This window comes from Ursus arctos, unplaced genomic scaffold, assembly GCF_023065955.2.
Source record: "Ursus arctos isolate Adak ecotype North America unplaced genomic scaffold, UrsArc2.0 scaffold_13, whole genome shotgun sequence".
In the NCBI taxonomy this organism is placed as follows: Eukaryota; Metazoa; Chordata; class Mammalia; order Carnivora; family Ursidae; genus Ursus; species Ursus arctos.
Window position 1 is genome coordinate 40,310,192 of NW_026622797.1, and position 20,634 is coordinate 40,330,825.

The window sequence follows — 20,634 nt, forward strand, 5'->3', positions numbered from 1 at the left end:
TTAAAATCAAAATTTTCTATTATTCTTTTATCACATACCATATACCTCATAGTTATTTACCAATAGCGCACATCTCTAGAACTTTTTAAGCTGTGACTTATGCTAACAAGGAGCATCCTTCAAATTGACTCAAAGCAAGATTTTTTAATTTCTCCTTAAATGGTATTTGAAATGCAATTCTATAAGACACATGAAGGTGAAGAGGTTTGCATTCAGATTAAAAGGACAAATAAAACCTTCAGCAATTCTAGAACAAGAATTTATTCGAGAGAGAATGAACACTGCTAAATTTCTCTAATGAAGTAATTATTTCAAGCTGTGTTTCTTAAGGAATATTAAGTAATTAAGTTTATGAGTCCTTAATGAGAGCAAAGCTAAAATAAAGCTCTGTACAGAATCCTCTTGACTTAAAACACAGCCGTAGAGAGCAGATGAAAGAATGTAACCTTGAAAGACCACCATCCATACTGTTTGTTTTTTTACCTTACTTATTTTAAGTTTTTATTTCAATTCCACTGTTCTTACTTTGTGAGGGCATTTGACAATAGGTTTAATGCTGTTTTTAAATGCTATGTGGACATTGGCCCTGGACAAAGCTGTTGCTTAGGAAGTGTACCTCTTCTTCATTATTTGCCCACAGTTCCTTAGGGAATCAACTGCTTTGATCCTTTCTGATCTCTTTCCAAGATCTCCTGTTCTATATTCCACAGTCTAGAGCTTTACCTAACTTTAATCTCCTTTCATATTTAATCATATTACATACTGCAGTGAAGAACACTGGGACAGAATTGTTAATAGTGTGCATTTTAGTCTTGGTACCACGAACAACGAACCATGTCATTTCAGCACCTGAATGTGGGCCTCATTTCTTCTGATGTAAAATAAAGGTACTAACCAACTAACTTCTTGGGATCATCCTAGTCTAACCTTTGGTTCTAATATTTTGTACCAGGTTACTGAAGCTTAATTCAGGTGATCCCCTACCCATATCCCACTGGCATTTTCAAAATAAACTTATTAAATGTGATTCTAAACCAGTGGCCATACTAGGCACTAAAATATGAATTGTCTTTGTGTTTCTCATTAAAAGGACTCGGGTTTTTTTGTTTTTTTGTGTTTTTTTTTAAGATTTCATTTATTTATTTGACAGGAAGAGAGAGAACACAAGCAGGGGGAGTGGCAGGCAGAGAGAGAGGGAGAAGTAGGCTCCTCACTTATCAGGGAGCCTGACATCGGACTTGATCCCAGGACACCGGGATCATGACCTGAGCCGAAGGCAGACGCTTAACCGACTGAGCCACCCAGGCACCCCAGTTAAAAGGAGGACTCCTGTTGAGAATTATAAGTAATGTGGAATACTGATGGAGATGATATATTTATTGTGTAGTCCATGGAAACAAAGTACTGTATAAACACACATATACCTTTCAGTGTAAATAAGAAAATATTATTTTAAGTTAATTTGTGAGAATACAATAGTCTTGACCCACTTTTTTTCTACAGATATATCAGAAACAAGTCTGAACTCTTTTTGAATCTGGTCTATAATCATAATTAGCCAGTATTTAATGGGCATTTGACACTTCAAAAATGATAACCAGGTATTGAGAAAGTCTGTCTTAAAACAGTTTGCCTTTAAATATGAACAGTGAAAGGCTGCTGCCTATTTGAATTCCTTATATTGAGAATCCATTATGACTGAGATGTTATGTAGCTTCATCTTATTCCCATTCTCTTTAATTTCAGTTTAAACAAATCCCTAATCAACAGTAAAACTATTTTTAGCACAGAGAGGGAGGAGAGCTAATTCTTTATTTGAATGTTGCAAAGGCAAGATTTGAAACCATTACAGTAACCTTGGCAGTAAATTGAGTTTTAAGGATATTAAGTGCCCAGGAAAATAGTAAGAAAGGCCATCTGTTTAGGTTTCTTTGTTGTTGTTTTTAATTTGATGGCAACATTGCTAGTGCAGATGAGGCTGGGAAATTAGGAGAAACTATAGTGCTTGGATTCAAAAAATTTGTATTGAACAGTGTTTAACAAAAAGCAGTATTAATTATCAGCAATAATTCATCCTTTTAAAAGTATTCAACATCTGAAATTTATTAGGATAGAAATGTAAAATTTTGTATTTTAAAATAAGTAAAACCTCTAAAGCAATACTTTTATGTATAGTTAGCAGAGAAACGGTGTTTGAAAGCAATCTGGCAAGATCTATTAAAATTAAAAGTCCATATATCTTTAGACCCAGTAATCTTCTCCTTGGAGGTGATTCCCACAGAAATAAAGGCACCCATATGAAAGACATTGGTTTGAGGATATTTATGGTAGTGTTGCTTCTAATGATGAAAAACCGGAAACAATGTGGATGCCCGTCAATAAGAAAAGGGGTGACTAAAGCATGGTACTTCCACACACTGTGCCAATAAAGCGCATGACTTAGGTCTTTCTCAGCTAACCTGAAGGATTTTCTTGGAGTATTTTTGAATGTAAAAATCAAGATACACAAAAATACGTGTATGAGACTGTTTTTTGTTAAAACTGTGTGTGTGTGTAAATTGTTATATGAGCCTCAAGAAAAATATAGTGAAATAGAAACTAGATTGTTAGTATGAATGTGGAGGGTGCAGGGATACTGATGTATGGGGGGGAGAAAAGGATGGGGAAAAAAAGACTTGAGCAGTAGAGCTAAAAAATGTCAAAAAACACAAAATTCACAGCATCAACTCTAATTCTATGGTTCAAATTTATCACAGAAACTCTTGCAACTTTTTAAACCATAAAAATTCCTTTTTTTGACCGACCAATGTTAAACCACTGAGAGTTATAAGAAGATCAATTTGGCTCAACAAATCTTAACCTTTGGAACCTGATGAAAAAATTAAATACGTGAGGCAAAGGAAGGCAATGAGAGGTTTGAGGTCAGAATCTTCACGTGAATAAGCCAGTCTAATAATATTACATTCATAATATTATTCATGGTTGCTTTCCAAGATTAAAAAAAAAAAAAAAAAAACTTGTGATGCTAAAATAGTTCTATCGATTAACAAAACAGTGTAGTTACCATGCTACTCAATTGGAAAACTTCTAAACACCTTGAATAGACAATGGTAATGATGACTATTTAGCTTACTCTAGAGGACCATTCATTTCAGGAAATACAGGTCCTCTTAGCAGGCCAGTGAAGTATTTTGCGCAAAAGATTCCCTAGGCAGTTTGAAAAGACAATGAAGGAAAGACTAAAACTATGATCATGTGTGCAAATACAGGTTTCCCTTGTTATCTAAAAGTAGAGTGTTCCTATGAAAATGTTCAAAGCCAAAATGGCATAGATCAAAGAAACAATTACCATTAATTTATATGGAAAAAATTTTGAGCATTCCCAGACCCCCAAAATAACCTTTCAGCTTTTCTAACACCTTAGGACACATCTTGCAAACAGATGCACATAAAAACAAACAAAACAAACAAACAAAAAAACGAGATAAAGCAGAGATACTCACACAGTCAAAACTTTGGTGGCTGGATGCTGAGATGCTGAGTGTAGTTCTTGGGGAAGGAGCTTGGAGGTGCCACTCTCACTGCTTGGGGTGCGCTGCCTCTATAACTGCTTGCTGCAAAACAAACCCTGAATGCTATTTTCACTCTTCACCTTTTGTGTAAAAGCAAAAATCCTCTTCAGATTTCCTTCTGTTAATGAAAATAGGTACTAATATAGGTCTTTTGTAAAAGAATAGTGGCATAATGCAAACTTCTTGAAAAGTGGGGGATACTAGTATCAGGATTAAGGGTCTTGAGTAATAGAGTTTGGTCAAAGCCAGGGTAGCTCTGCATGGCTCAAGTTTCAGTAGACTCTCAAAGATCTGTGGCCTCTCAGGACACAAGGTAATTTTTATTGAGCAAGTCTAAACATGGGAGGAAGGGGTATGTCATACAAATATCTCCTCAGCCTGGTCCTTGAGGAATGTGACACAACTTACTAAAAGAATATAGCTACTTTGAGTGGAATAAAATTTAATCACTGGGAAATCAATTATCTAAGGTGACTGAAATCAGTGCTCCACAGACAGAAATTTTTCTGTTGAAGTAGAAGGAGCTATGGTTCCCAGGGGATGAGTTGGAGAAGGATGATAGCACCTACAACACTGAATAATCAGGAGCAACTAGAGAGGAGTCAAACTACTATTGCAGCAATGGCTGAGGCTACAGAGTAGAAGGTTGGGAACGCTAGTGAATTGATATTGGGGGTTGTGATAGTGTGAACTCTTGAAAAAGACTGAGGATTTTTCTCCTGATTGTTCTAATTTCATTGGAGGAGTGGGTGAAGTTGAAGTTTCTGTAACTGTGGGTCTGGAGTTAATTGCTTCCAGGATTACAATTCAGGCAATTTATTTTCCTCATGGCTGGTAAATAATAGGAGTAATCTTTCTGAATTCATTTATTAATTTGTTCAACAAATATATTTTAAATTCATCCACTGGTGGATTCTGCTTTGTGAATGTATGAACCAAACAGGTAGACGGACTATGCCTCTCTACTTCCCAACCCCCAATCCTGGAGTCCTAGCTCTTCCTAAATATAATGTTCTGTGTTTTCAGAAAGTATTCAACTTTGATTTCTGTCCCAATTCTCTGTCCCAATTCTTTTACCCTCCATAACTGATGACCATATCAGGAATAGCTTTTGCCTCAGATTCATCTCTCTGTGTCTATTCAAGAATTACCTCCAACCCTGGCATATCTGTCAATATAGTCCCTTCCTTCCATCTTGCAGATTTTTTCTTGGCAGTTGCACAAATGCCTGAAATCATACCAGACAGATTCATATTTATATAATTGAGAGAAAGAAATACAACTTTTTAAAAATAAAGATGCACCAATGAACAAAATCTAAAAGGAAAGCAAAACGTTAGCTGAAAATTTCAGAAGTCGGGCCTGAAAACACGGAAACTCGGTTAGGGCCCAGCTGGAAACACAGTCACAAGGCTTCAAATTTGATCAGAACCTAAACCCTACCTATATCTGCAAAAAGTGTGTGCTTCTTTCTTTTGGCTATTTAGTCCAATTTCATTATACTCACCATAGGTGTTTGAAGGAAGAACAGAAAAGCCCAAACTAATGAGTTTTTGTTGAGCTGTAAATCTGTACAATGGCCCAAAGCTATTGCTATGTTGTTTTCTGTAGTGGCACAGACCACTTTTCCTCTGGGCAGTCACTGCTTGAAATAATTACTGACATTAATGATGCAAGCTCCTGAGTTTAATAGATCTAGGTTTATGTTGTCATCCATCACTGTGCAAACATCTTCTATCTTCTCCGCTATTACTAAAAGTTTCCTTAAATGTTTTAAGATACTTTACTGATGCATTTTAACTACAAGAAACCACCGGGCAAAAATTCCACCTCTCTGAGTTTTATGTATGTTATGGTAGTTATATTATTACAATTTTTTTTTGCCAAAACTTGAACACAATTGATGCAAATGAGGTCCACACGACACATCATCTTAGCCTCTCATATATGACCTTGTAACACAATAAATTGTCACCACTTAATAAAGGTCTTGGTGCAATAAAGATTTTTTTAGTTTTCATAAAAGGGAGAATTTATATAACCTTGTTACATAACTGTTCAGATTTGACTACTACCCTTTTCTGTTGCTGAACTATAAGTAAGATATAAGTAAGATGGATTTTCCTGAACTCTTAGTAGGGAAGTGTGGGCCAGGAGACACTCCTAAATTCAGCTCTAGAGTTCCCTTTCCTGAGGTCATTTTGAGGTATACAAAAATATGACCTTTCTATGCCCCCTCTACTCTCCTTCCCCATTTTTATCTATACCATCTGACCTGTTTCTTGCCCGTGTATCCCTGTCTGGCTCAACTTAGATTCTCTGAGTAAATTCTCCTCTTTTAGGGCTTTATTCTGGAAAAGAGCTTATGTTAGCTAGTTTCAAAAGTTCCTATGGCCTGTATCACCCCAGCATCACCTGAATTTTGTGTTTCCCCTCACTCTTAGCCATGAGTTCTGTCATAAATTTGTCTACTCTTCTCAGATTTGCCTACTGAGCTTTTTATGTTGAGTAGGGACTCTGTTTTAGAGGTGAATACCTGCTGACATTTCAGATTCTGGGATTCTTTCAGGTCTTTTAGCTTTACCTTTTTTGCTTCTTATTGGGCACTTTGATACCACACATATACTATTGCTCTTGCTGTTTGTCCATACCCACTTAATTTTGGAGTCTGTGGAGATCACTTTTCTTTTAGTTTATTGTAGCTTTTGTCTGTGGATTTTTTTCTTTGCTATCTTAATTGCTTTGATTTTGTAGGTGCTTGGGGAATTTACCCAAGTAGGCTGCCTACTGTAGCTGCAGTCTTGCTCCAACTTCCCGTTTTATTTCTTCTGGACTCTGTTGTATTAAGCTGTATTTTTCTAGGAATTTTTCCATTCCATTTTAAATTGTATTTTGTTGAGAAATATAACATATACACAGAAAAGTACACAAAATAAAATGTACAGCTTGTGAATTTTCACAAAGTGAAACTCTGTGTAACCATCACTCAGCTCAAGAAATACAATTAGTATTTTCTAATTTCCTTTTGACTCTCTTTGACCCTTGAGTTAATTAGAAGTATGTTATTTAATTTCCAAATATTTGGAGATTTTCCAGATATATTATGGTTATTAATTTCTAGTTTAAATCTGTATGATCAGAGAATACCTTTTAGATGATATTAATCATTTAAAATCTGTTAAGCCCTTTTAAGGCCTAAGATATAGACTACTTGGTAATTGTTTCATGTACACTTTATAATGTATATTCTGATGTTGCTAGTGGAGTATACTATAAATATTAATTATGTTAAGTTGGTTCATAGTCCTGTTTAGGTCAAACTAATTTTACTAATATACTAACTGATTTTCTGTCTACTTGTCCTACAAATTACTGAGACAGAGTGATAAAATCTACAACTATACTTGCAGATTGCTTATTTCTGCTTCTAATTCTATTGGGTTTTGCTTCATGCATTTGGAAGCTCCGTTGTTAGATATATACACATTTAGGACTTTTAAGTCTTCCAGGTAAATTATCTCAATAATGTATAGGTAATATCCCAACTTAATCCCTGGTAACACTCTTTGTTCTCAAGTCTACCTTGTCTTTTATTAATATAGATATACCAGCTCTCTCTTGATACCTGTTTGCATGGTATATCTTACTCTGTCCTCTTAACCTATCTATATCTTTGTATTTAAAGTGGGTTTCTTGTAGACCGCATGTAGTCAATTCTTGCTTTTGATCAAATCTTTCTTTCAATTGGTGTCTAAATCTTTTATGTTTAATTATTGATATAATTAGATGGAAACCTACCATCTTTCCAATTTTTTCTATTTCTTCTGTTTAACTTACCTATTTTTCTGCTTACTTTTGGTTATTTGAGTATTTTTCAGGCTTTACTTTATCTCCACTATTGCCGTATTATTCTATCGATTTATCTATAGCTATATAGAGATACATAGTTACATATGCACATGTGACTATGTAGCTATAGTTATATATAACTATATGTAACATGACAATCGTTATATATATGTGTGTGTGTGTGTGTGTGTGTGTGTGTATAATACCTTTTATCCTTTAGTCACAACCTACCTTCAATTGTATCACACTGCTTTACTTCAGTATAAAAAGTTTACAGTATAAGTTTACAACTGTTTATTTCCAATTCCTCCCATCCTTTTTGCAATACTGTTACACATTTTACTACATTGCTACTACTTTTGCTATAGGTGGTCAAGCACTGTTTTTGGTCCTCTCACTAGAACTCTGGGGTTTAATTACCCCTTTACTGTGCTCCTATCTAGGGCCAAGTGATAGAAAGACAGAGAAAGCAATGGGGGTTGGCCCCACCTAGTTTCACCAACTGAGAAGTTTCCCATTACCAAACTTTGTTTTCTGTGGGTTCTCCTTACCAGTTATTGCCACCACCACAACCATCACCATGGAAGTGCTAGGGGGCTAGGATGACAGACAATGGACAGATAGAAAAAAAACAAAACTGATACAAAATGCTGGTCTCTCTGTGACCATTAGAAGTTCCCTTTCCAGGGGTGCCTGGGTGGCTCAGTCGTTAAGTGTCTGCCTTTGGCTCAGGGCGTGATCCTGGAGTCCTGGGATCGAGCCTCACATCAGGCTCCTCCGCTGGGAGTCTGCTTCTTCCTCTCCCACTCCCCCTGCCTGTGTTCCCTCTCTCGCCGGCTGTCTCTCTCTCACATAAATACATAAAATCTTTAAAAAAAGAGAAAAGAAGAAGAAGAAGAAGGAGAAGGAGAAGGAGAAGGAGAAGAAGTTGAAGTTGTTCCCTTTCCAGGGGCACCTGGATGGCTCAGTCAGTTAAGTGTCTGTCTTCAGCTCAGGTCATGATACCAGGGTCCTGTATCGGGCTCCCCACTCAGTGGGGACCCTGCTTCTCCCTCTCCCTCTGCCACTCCCCCCCACTTGTGCTCTCTCTCAAATAAATAAATAAAATCTTAAAAAAAAAAGAAGAAAAGCAGAAGAAGAAGAAGAAGAAGAAGAAGAAGAAGAAGAAGAAAGAAGAAGGAAGAAGGAAGGAAGAAGGAAGGAAGAAGGAAGGAAGAAGGAAGGAGAAGGAGAAGGAGAAGGAGAAGGAGAAGGAGAAGGAGTAGTTCCCTTTCCAGCTCCTGGAGCCAGAACTAGAGCGATTCTCTGACTTGGGGCCATTTTTTGGGTTACCAGTGCTTTAAGTTCAAGTCAGGGAATACTGGAAGAACAAAATGCAATTCCGTGGCACTTTTAATTTTGGTCTTCTGCAATTCTCCTCCGATATTTAATTGTCTGTCTTCAAACAGCTTTTGCATGCATTCTACCAAGGTTTTATAGCTGTATTCACTGAGGGAGATAGAGTGGAATATGAGTATTTCATCTTATCCCCAAACTGGAATGGTATATTGTGGTTTTAATTTGTATTTCTCTGGTTACTATTAAGGCTGGAAACCTTTTCATAGATTTACTGACTGTTTGGATACTCATTTGTAAGTTACGTGTTAAAGTCTCTTACCCTTTTTATTTACAGTTGTGTTGCTTATGTTATTATTGATACATAGAAATTATTGTGCTCCAATGTGACGTTTTTGTCAATTATCAAGTGCTGTGTCTGTTTGAGGTCTGTTTCTGGGATCCCTATTTGATTCCTCTTGTATATTTGTTCATTCTTATATCGATACCATACAGAGGTAATTATTACATTTTAATAAGCTTGATATAGAGCAAGTCATTTTAGCTCACTTTGTTCAAGATTTTCTGGGCTATTTTTAGTTCTTTGCATTTAGATACAAATTCCAGGATCAGCTTATTAATTCTTGTGCCAGGCCTAAAGTGAAAATTGATAAACCTCTGTTTGGCATGCATTTAATGGATAGATTAATTTGGAAAGAACTGACATTTCATAATATTGAGTCTTCCAATAAGTCCATTTCTTTAAGATTTATTTTTAAAAATAAATCTCGGTGTTTTTGTTTTCTGTATCAAGGTTCACACAACTTTTAATATATGTGTACGTATTTGATATTTTCATGCTACTTGAAATTTTTTAAATTTAATTTTCTGTTTGTTGCTGGTATGTAGAAATGCAAATTATTTGTGCAAAGCAATTGTCTATCCAGCAGTCTATTCTAATAATTTATTTGTATATTCTTTTGGATTTCCTTTATACACAATCACCTTTGATATGATCAGAACTAAAATTTCACTGTTAACTTTCCAATCTTCCCAGTTTTTTTTATTCTTACTTTCTAGCTAGTAAAATTTGCTAAAGCATCTAGTATAATGCTGAATAAAATATACAACAGTGGAGGTCTCTGTCTTGCTTCAAATCAGGGGTGCCTGGGTGGCTCAGCCCTTAAGCATCTGCCTTTGGCTCAGGTTATGATCCCAGGGAAGCCTGCTTCTTCCTCTCACACTCCCCTTGTTTGTGTTCCCTCTCTCGCTGTCTCTCTCTGTCAAATAAATAAATAAAATCTTTAAAAAAAATCATAAAAGGAAATATTTTAAACTTTCACTATTTAGTAAAATATTTATAGAATTTTATATATTTTTTCATATTGAAGAAGTCATCTTTCCCCTAGTTTGCAATTTTTTTAAAAATCAGAAATGTATGTTTCATTTTATCAAGTTCTTTTCACCAACTGATATGATTCTGTGATTTTTTTCCTCCCTAATTCTGTAAATCTGGTGAATTACACTGATTAATTTTTGAATATTAAACCATTCTTGAATTCCTGGAATAAATCCTACTTGGATATAACATATTATTCTTTCAATAAATATCTAAACTTGGTTTGCCAATATATTATTTATGATTTTGCATTTATGTTTATGTGAAAGATTGGCTGGGAGTTTTTCTTTCTTATAACATGCTTTCTCAATTTTGTATTAAGATTATTCTGGATTAACTGAATGAAACGGTGTCTATTATCTTTTTTTTTTAAGTGTGTACAAACTGAAATTTTTTTTCCATGAAACGTTAGTGGAATTTCCTCTAAAATGCAGGCATTTTCTTTGTGGGAAAATTTTTAATGATTGCCTTTAACTAAAAAAAAAAAAAAAAAAAAAAAAAAATTATAGAACTACTCCAGCTTTCTATTATTTCTTTTTTAAGTTTGTAAGTAACATTTTAAAGAAATATATCCATTTAAAATTATTTAACTATACTATTTAACTATATTAGTTTTGTCTTAAAAAAAAACTATTTCTATAGTCATGTCCCATTTTACATTCAAATACTATTTACCTGTGCCTTCTCTCTCTTTGCTTTCTTTTCATGAGATTTTACTAGATTTTTTTTTTAAAGATTTTATTTATTTATTCGACAGAGATAGAGACAGCCAGCGAGAGAGGGAACACAAGCAGGGGGAGTGGGAGAGGAAGAAGCAGGCTCATAGCAGAGGAGCCTGATGTGGGGCTCCATCCCAGAACGCTGGGATCACGCCCTGAGCCGAAGGCAGATGCTTAACCGCTGTGCCACCCAGGCGCCCCGAGATTTTACTAGATGTTTGGCTACAGTATTACTCTTCTCAAAGAACCAACTTTTGATTTTGTTGATCAATTTTTTTTCAATTTTTCCATTTTTTCAATTTTCAATTTTTTCAATTTCTTTTTTAAGATTTTATTTATTTATTTGTCAGAGAGAGAGCATAAGCAGGGGGAGAGGCAGGCAGAGGGAGAAGCAGGCTCTCTGCTGAGCAAGGAGCCTGATGCGGGACTCCATTCCAGGGTCCTGGGATCATGACCTGAGCGGAAGGCAACTGCTTAACCAACTGAGCCAGTCAGGCGTCCCTTAATTGTGTTTTTTTTTTTTTCTTTTTCTTTTTTTAAATATGCTCTTATCTATATCTTTTCCTTGTTTTATTTGGATTTATTCTATTTTTATTTTATTAAATTCTAAGTGAAGGATTTACTTACTAATTTTTAGAATTTCTTATTTAAAATGTACATTTAGGGCTAAAATTTTTTCCTTGCAGGTCATCTGTCATTTTATCTTTGAAGATTTTCATGTTAGTATTTCATTATTTACTTCTATGGATTTTAAAATTTACATTATGACAGTCTGATTACTGAGTTCTTTAAAAGTTTTTATAACCTTTCAAATATGTAGATTTTTAAAAACTCATCTTTTTGTTATTAATTTCTACTTCAGTTGTCATTCAAGAACGTGATCTGAACTCATGAGTGTATAAAATTATACTTTAGTAGTTTACAAATGTATTTTTAATTTCCTTATGTGTCATTTTATGACATAGCAGTGATTTAGAGCTGTGTTAAAATCACCTGCCATTATGGTGGATTTGTTAATTTCTTCCTACAATTCAATTTTTGCTTTATGTATTTTGAAGGTATTTTATTTTATGCCTGCATATGTAGAACAGTTTTATAGCTTCTTGACAAAGTAAGTCTTCTAAAAAGTATTATTTAGAGACTCTTATAAAGTTTTGGTTTTTAAGTTGTTTTGTGTGATGTCAGTAAAGCAACATCATTTGGTTCCTTTGTTCCAGATACTTTCCTGTTCTTTAATTTTCAACCTTTGTGTTCTTTGTGGTATCCTTTGTGGAGAGCATGTAGCCAGATTTTTAAAAATTACAGACTGACAACCTGAGCTTTTTAACTTTAAGTAAACATAAATTGACAATGATTGTATATTTGCACATTTTTAATCTTCTTAAAATTTATCACATTCTTCCTATGTTTTTCTACTTTCTTGCCTATTTGGAAGCTAATATTCATATTTCTTTTGTATAAGAACTTGAACATTTTCTCAATATTTCTATTTTTTCCATTTCCTCTCCCAAATGCTCATGACTTTATATTAAGTAGGTTTTTTTCTTTAGGGCTCTATTTCAGCCTTGGCATTTTTGGCATTCCTATGTTATTTAGAATGTTATTTATGTTATTTAGAATTCACTTTGCTTCCTATTAGCAATCTTTTGTTACCTTAATTTCCTATAATTAACAATTCTTTATCTTGCCCTATTCAAATTACTATGTGGTTGGACTCCGAAAAACAATTTAATCCTTAACAGGATTAAACTTAACGTGAGATGCGAGATGCGAGTGAACGTAAATGGTGTAAGAGGTAGATTTAAGTTGCTAATGTCAGTGCTCCACTCAGATCCCCTAATATTTGGTGGGTTTTCTTTTCCAACAGCCAGCACCAGCAGCTCTTTAATAGAGAATGGCTATTAAATACTGAAGTCCATTGCCTACGGAGAGCCAGGAGACCTGCAAATTGCTTCTTCCCTCTCTCTTCTTCCCCATAGACAATATGAGTATAAAAATCCCTACTGCTGGGGCACCTAGGTGGTGCAACTGGTTAAGCATCAGACTCTTGGTTTTGGCTCAGATTGTGATCTCAGGGTCCTGATCTTGAGGTTTGGAGATGAGTGCCACGTCAGGCTCAGTGTAGATTCTGCTTGTGACTCCCTTCCTCTCTCTCTGCCCCTCCGCCCACTCTCTCTCTAAAATAAATAAATCTTAAAAAAAAAAAAAAAGTTCCTGCTACTTTGGCTTGAGTAAGGAGAATGCCCAGGTGTGGTAACTTTTAAAGGATCAGACTGAAGCTACAATACCAATAGGACTTTGCCCTTGTTACTGATACTATGCCCTTGTTATTTCCCCAACTGTTCACAACAAGCTTCATCTCAGGTTCCCCTTCTGAGGAAGTTGATTTAAGACACTTAGTCCATCTGTTCTACTAGTTCTATTTCAGACAGTGTATGTTTTTCAGATTGTAATATTTGAGATAATTGTACTCAGTACAATTTTGGCCTGTGTACTCCTATCTACCTGGAGATACCGGCTTCTGTATATGATGAAATGTACTGGGGAATTACAAGGGCCAAACTGTAATGTGTTTCCCCGCTAGTGAAATCAAGGATAAAGGAGGTGAGAAACCTTAGGACAGAAGCACTAGGTTACCCAAGACAATGGGTAATCTTTGCCATCTATCTTTCCATTAAGCATCTCATTAGGTGAGGGGTTTTCTTTGGAAGAAATCACATTGGGGGGAGGTTGTCCTTCTAGTTTGTAATCTAAGAGCCCCCGGAGTTTACAGATGGAGGGGCAGAGGATTTAGTGCTCAGACTGTCAATTCCAATGGTTATTTTAGTCAACATTTTAAGCAAGTAGAATTTTTGCACAGCCTCGTATTATTCTTAAGACAACTTCATCAATATATGATCATTCTCCCTGCTTTCTGTAGTGAAAATGTAGGCATGATTCCAAACATATACCAGGGAGAGACAAAACAAGTTTAAAAAATGTTTCTCTATTTTCTTACAGCGCCACAAGCCGAACTACTTCAGGCTACTCTGACAGTATGGTTGAACTCACTTTCTCTCTAAAGAGTTTTCAAGGATTCCACACTCCCCACCCTCCTCATTTCTAGATACCTTGTTTTCCAGCATTCAGTGCTCATTTTAAAAATTCTGGCAGGAACCGAAAGCCTTGCTTTGGCACATAATTTAACCAGATCATTAACTGTAACTTCATAAGTAAAAATATTGCCACTCCGGAGAAAGTAAAAATTGATCTTCTACATGCCTCAAACCTCTCGTTCAGCTATTCATAACGTTTTGGGAGAGTCTGCTTTTTTTCCCTCCCAACAGAACTTACAGTTCGGGGGTAAACGGGACAGGGAAGACAGAAGACGGCGCGGGAGAGTCACTGAGCCAGTGAGAAGGCAATGGGATCTCCCCGGGGAGGTTCGATGAGTGCTTTCTCTGCCTTGCTTGTTTGAGTTCTAGAACAAATAATGACAGCGATAGGCTGGGAAGGGCTCAAAAACCAAGACCAGCTGCTTCCTATCCGGACATGGTGTGCAGTCCTCCGAAAGCCGCATTGGCGGACGCGGAAATATGGGACGACCAGTGTCTCAAGTGTGGGCGCCAGGGCTGCTGGGTACCGCGCAGGCGTCTTGGAGTCCCTCTCCGCCCAAGTGGCCTTGAGGGAAAGGTGGCGGTAAAGCTCTCTGTGGAGGTACTGCTCGTCCTCAGTTTCATTTTGTGGTTCCTGCGGAGGAAGAATGGGACTGCCATCTGCGCAACAGTTGCTGCTGCCGGTAAAATTCCACACACCCCTCAAAATGGGCAGAAGGACAAACAGAAGACTGTCAGACGATGCCTCGATTCCGTGTACCTCAAGATTCTATTCTAACAGCTCTCCAGTGTTGATTTCAGCGGATGAATTTTTTAATTGTTTTTTGAAATGCTATTAGAGCAAGTTGAAAGTGTAATTAGCTTTCCAGCCAACCGGATTTATGCATCAGAGTCAAACATATTTAAGTGTTACTGTGGCTTCAAAGAAGCTATTGATTTCTGAAGTGGTGTGTTTTGAATGATTTTTTTTTTTTTTAACTGTTTGGATTTAAGTTATGCTGCAGAAGTCTTAGTAAGAAACATTTGGTTTTCTACAGACTTTATTTCCACTAAAGGTCATATCCTGACAACCTTCCCCCACCTCCTCAAACTAAGAAACAAACCACAAATTCTCACCAACATGTTGAACACCAGTGAAGAATTAGTGACTCTCATAAGCAAAACAATTGCTTTTTGGACTTGTCTTCAGCTCTTGGACTAACTCCCAGCCTTGGTCTGACTGGCATTCACCGTATTCATACCCGTACTGAACTAGGTGGGAGGAAAGTCAAGGCCTGCTCTCCTCATGACCCTCTGCTGAGCGCTCACTTCCCCCTGTTGGAAAGGCGGACCCTGTACTGCTCCTGGTACAGCCTCTAGAAAAGAGCAAATGTCGAGGAAACTAAAGTTGGCATACTTTACAGAGATAACTGGCAGATCCTCCGTTAAGAGAAAGTCAAGAGGGCCATGATCCATTCCTTAAGAAGAATTTTTTATTTTTCTCTTCAAAATGCAGAAGAAACCTATCCAGCAGGTAGGAACAACCCTCCACCCCAATTTTTTTTTTCTTTTTAAGGTGAGAGTTGTGCAAATATGAATAACCCAGAAGTAATTGAGCAGTAATATATGGTAGTCAATACTTTTAATACTAATGGGGGTAAGAAGTGGCAGCAGTCTTAAATTAGCTGGTCAGCCCTCTGCTGTTTTATGAGTATTTCGGTTGTTCTTTCTGGTGTATTTAGTGGCCCACACTTTTATAGAAAATAGATACCAAAAAATACAGTAAACTTTTATTGTACATATTTGCTTTAGATATGCCATAAATATTTAAATAAATTTTAATTGGAGCAACAAGAAAAATCTAATACAGTTTTGCACTGAGAATGGTGTGTGTGCTTCATTTGGTTTTCTATTCAGAATGAATACAAACTCCTTTCATCTGGTATCCCACCCATTAATAATAATAGTAGCAATAAAAGGTTAATCAATTCCTACTGAGAATGGAAATTATATGTGAGAAAAAAGCTGCATAGTTTAGTAATCCTTTGAAGAACAAAGACCAAGATCTCTTCTTTAATTTACTAATTTTTTTCTCCTTATCAATTGCATTTTCATACTCTTTTATTTGAGCACCGCTGGGGTATTTGTTTTTAAGAAACAATATTTGATATCTTGGTTAATATCCACTTTTTTACACTGTACCCAGTGTCTGAACATATCGTAGAGTTTTAATAAATATTAAATACATAAGAGAATGTTTAGCTATGCCGTGTTCTGTAATACTTAGACTTCAGTATGAAGAGAGAAACCTTTATATAGGCTTAATATTACACTTTGCCAAATAATAATAATAATAATATTAAAACTTGCACTTGAATTCTCATAAATATCACAGAATCTTAGCAAGTGAATGCATGGTCTTGATTGATTTTTATTTTGAACAAAACAGCTGTAAAACATATTCTTATAATAATTGGATAAATTTGAGGACAAGTTGTTAGATAATATCTTATTTGTAATTGAACTGAGATAAAACTCATTTTATATAAGAAAATATCCTTATATTTTAGAAGTACATAATGAAATATTTAGGGGTAAAATTTCATGATGTGTGTAATTTACAGTTAAGGTTTTAGCAAAAAATACATGAATATAGCAAAGTGTAAACAATTGTTAAATCTAAATTTGTGGCTTATTTGTAATTGAACTGAGATAAAACTCATTTTATATAAGAAAATATCCTTATATTTTAGAAGTACATAATGAAATATTTAGGGGTAAAATTTCATGATGTGTGTAATTTACAGTTAAGGTTTTAGCAAAAAATACATGAATATAGCAAAGTGTAAACAATTGTTAAATCTAAACTATATATACTCCTCTCTGCTTTTCTCTAAGTTTGAAATTTTCATAACAAAAATTACAAAGATAAGACCAAAGAAAAAGGAGGAAGGAAGGAAGAACACTGTGTAATAGAAAAAACAAAACAATGAATATAGAATCAGGACACCAAGATTAGGGGTCATAGCTAATACTATATATGTAATTATAGTTAAGCCATATAATTGCTCTGAATTTATTTTCTCATTTTTAAAATGAGGATACTCCACAAAAATACTACTACATATCCACCTGATGGTTAAAATTAAAAAGACTGATAATATGAAGTGTTGGCAAGCATATGGAACAGATGGAACATATGTTGCTGTTAGCCGTATAAAATTGTATAACCACTTTTGAAAACTGTGCAGCATCTTCTCTCTCTATATATGTAACCTATGGCCAACAATTCCACTCCCAGTTACATACAAAAGACAAATGAGTGCATGTTAACAAAAGTATGCAAAATGTTCACAGTTTTATTAATAGCAACAATATCAACAGGAGAATGGATACATATTGGTATATTCATACAATGAAATGGTATGCAGCAATAAAAAATAACCAACTCTGGTATATGATATAATATGGATGAAATTTATAGATATTATACTGACAGAAAGTAGTCAGGCACAAACACATATTTATTCTATCGTACTATCTGTATGAAGCATGAGAACAGATAAAACTAATCAGTGATAAGAAAGAATAGTGGAAAACTTATGGATTCTGGAAATGTTTTATATCTTGAGCTGGATGTGATTATTTAGGCCCATATATATGTTAAAAAAATTGTGCTGTACACTTAGGGTGAGAGTTCTTTATGCACTTTCCTGTATCTTTGCTATCCTTCAAATAAACATAATAAATAAAATATAAAATTAATATCCAAATCCCAGGAGGAAGGAGCAAATAAGATATTGTATAATTGTTTACTAAATTATAAAACACTGTACAATTTCATACATTTTAATTTTCTAAGCTAAACTCTAATTTTCTAACTAATTTTTTGCTTAAAGTAAGAGTTTAATTTTAAGTTGTGATCATTTATTTGTACTGTTTTACCTACAGTTTTTTTGAAATCCAGTTCATTTTGGACTAAGCTTTGCCACAATCTTATTCTTAAATTATCATTTTGACTGTTCCATTGGTAGTAGAAAAATTTATTTGAGAGAGAGAGAGCAAGAGAGAGCATGGTGGGGGGAGGGCAGATGGAGAGGGAGAAGCAAAGTCCCCACTGAGCAGGGAGCCTAATGCAGGGGCTCAGTGCAGGTGGGGGTGGTGCTCAATCTCAGGGCTCTGGGATCATAAGGCAGGCGTTTAACCAGCTGAGCCATCCAAGCACCCCTATGCTTTTAATATTCTCAAAGAGACATACTAGCTGCTTTGGTAAGGTTTAAAGCTAACGTTTAAATAGGAGATTTTAGTGCTCAGACCTTTAGATGTTACTCATCAAGAATGCTTGAATGTAAGTACTCACCTCCCATGATTCCTGTCTTTCAACACATCAAGTACAAATTGGTCTTTAAGAAGTGTGCAAATGACACATAATAGCTGAGCAGCATGTGATCATCTGAACAGAAGATTTGAAAATAGGGGCGCCTGGGTGGCACAGCGGTTAAAGCATCTGCCTTTGGCTCAGGGCGTGATCCCGGCGTTACGGGATCGAGCCCCACATCAGGCTCCTCCGCTATGAGCCTGCTTCTTCCTCTCCCACTCCCCCTGCTTGTGTTCCCTCTCTCGCTGGCTGTCTCTATCTCTGTCGAATAAATAAATAAAATCTTAAAAAAAAAAAAGAAGATTTGAAAATAGTTAAATCACTCTGAAACCTCTGGAGACCTTCTTATAATTCAGGCACAGAGAGCCCCCATTCTGAAAGGTAATATATCTTTTTAAACACCCACTTTTTCTGTTCTCATCTTCCAAGGTTTCATTTCGTTAAAAAAAAAAAATGTTAGTTGGCATTATAAACAGATGCTGGAAAGCACTCATCCAACTCATGAAAAATTCAGCATAAGTTTTAAGCAAACATAGCAAAATCACTTATTAGGAAAAAATGCATAGTCTGATAGATGACCATGATTATCAGGTAAATTATTCATTTTTCTTCACAAAGCAATCACCCAGTGAAGACTTACTCATTATTCACAGGTTGTCAGGGAATACAGAGTGAGAAGTGAGGATGTGGTATGAGTTAGCATTGCCATGTAAGTTGCAGAGAAATGCTAGAAAAGCTAGCTGAGTGCAGTAAGAAGTCCAAATAAAGCCAGGGTAAACATGAAGTCTGGGATCACAAACTTACAAAGGATCCATTGTTAAATTAGCGTGATAATGCTGCAGAGACAGACCAAACCCACATAGAGTCATCAGGACCCAGATTTTTTTTTTTTTTCTAGAAGCTAAAATCTAGCTGTATTAGGGATGTAAATACAAATTCATGACAGTCCTATTTTCAAAATTCTCAAAAACAAAAGTAATTATAAATCCGAAGCAGCACTGAGTGGGTTGCATGTTAAGATATTTCTGTCAGAGACTAAATTTTGAAATAATCATTATTCCATCTATCAGATAACACTATACATTGTTTTACACTCTGTAAGCATTAGAAAATTCTAAATGTTACATATGAATTAGATGGTGCAACATTTAACTTGCTAAGATACTGATTTCAGTGTGTGTTTTGTGGAAATTAAAATTTACTTTGTAGTTTTATCTAGTACAATTGTTCAAGAGAAACTATTCTCCTTTCAAGCCAGTTGCACACCTTTTCATTCAGACCAATCAATATCTATGGCCTTTGATGTCCAGTTGTGTTTGAAGTTGGTTTTGAGGATAAGTTGTAGTCAGAGTAGTTCTGCAAATAGTCGTGGAGGACATAAGATAGATGTCACCTATTTTAACCCAAAACTCAGGGTAGCCTTCTAGCTGGAAAGTAATGTTTTCACAGCTCATCGTACATAATTCAATCCTATTTTCTTTCAGGGTTTATCTGTATCACAGAGTTGCTATGTGGCTTATAGTTAGGACACCGAAAAATTCTAGCTTATTTTGCAATATAGGGCTCAACTCTTTCCATGTATTTGGAATTGGGTCATATTCAAAAATAAATATATATCCTTCTTACATAGTCCACAATCCAATAGTTTTTACTACCACAGAGATCCAAGAAGAGATCCAGTAGGAAGTACATATCTATATTAAAAGTAAATTTGGAAATCCAGTCCCATCTCAATAAAAAGTAACTCCATTTGTGGTAAACAGTGGAGTAATGACTGATCAAGTTATATGTAAGATTAAATAGCAAGTCACTACAAAGTAATATTCAGTGTAAAGGAAGCTGGACTTTCAGTTCAATTTGTTCCCCCACAATGAAACTCTATAGACAATCTGGCCCAGAGTTATGGAATCAAAAGAGCCGAAAGCAGGGGCTTTAGGAGTTGGCCTGATTTGTCTTCCCACCTTGATACCTGATTACGGTAAAAAGGCCAGGTGAAAATTTGGTCTAGAGTAAGTTCACTAAGAAAATCTACTTATTATAAATGAGTGCTTACCATCACAAAGACAAAGAACAATATTACACTGAGAGATCTTGAACTGGAATTTCTCTTTCTGCTTATCTTTCACTTCCTGCTTTGCACTCACTTTTGAATTCTTAAGTACATAATAAATGACCTTTTTCTTCTTAATGATTATTTTACATATAGTTGGCCTTTTAAAAGTTTTAAAAGCCTCTTTTTGAAATGATTTGTGTGAGGTGCACATTTATTTACACTCTGCATTTAAAAGTGTCCAAAACTAGATGTGTATTAACATTTAAGAATTGAACA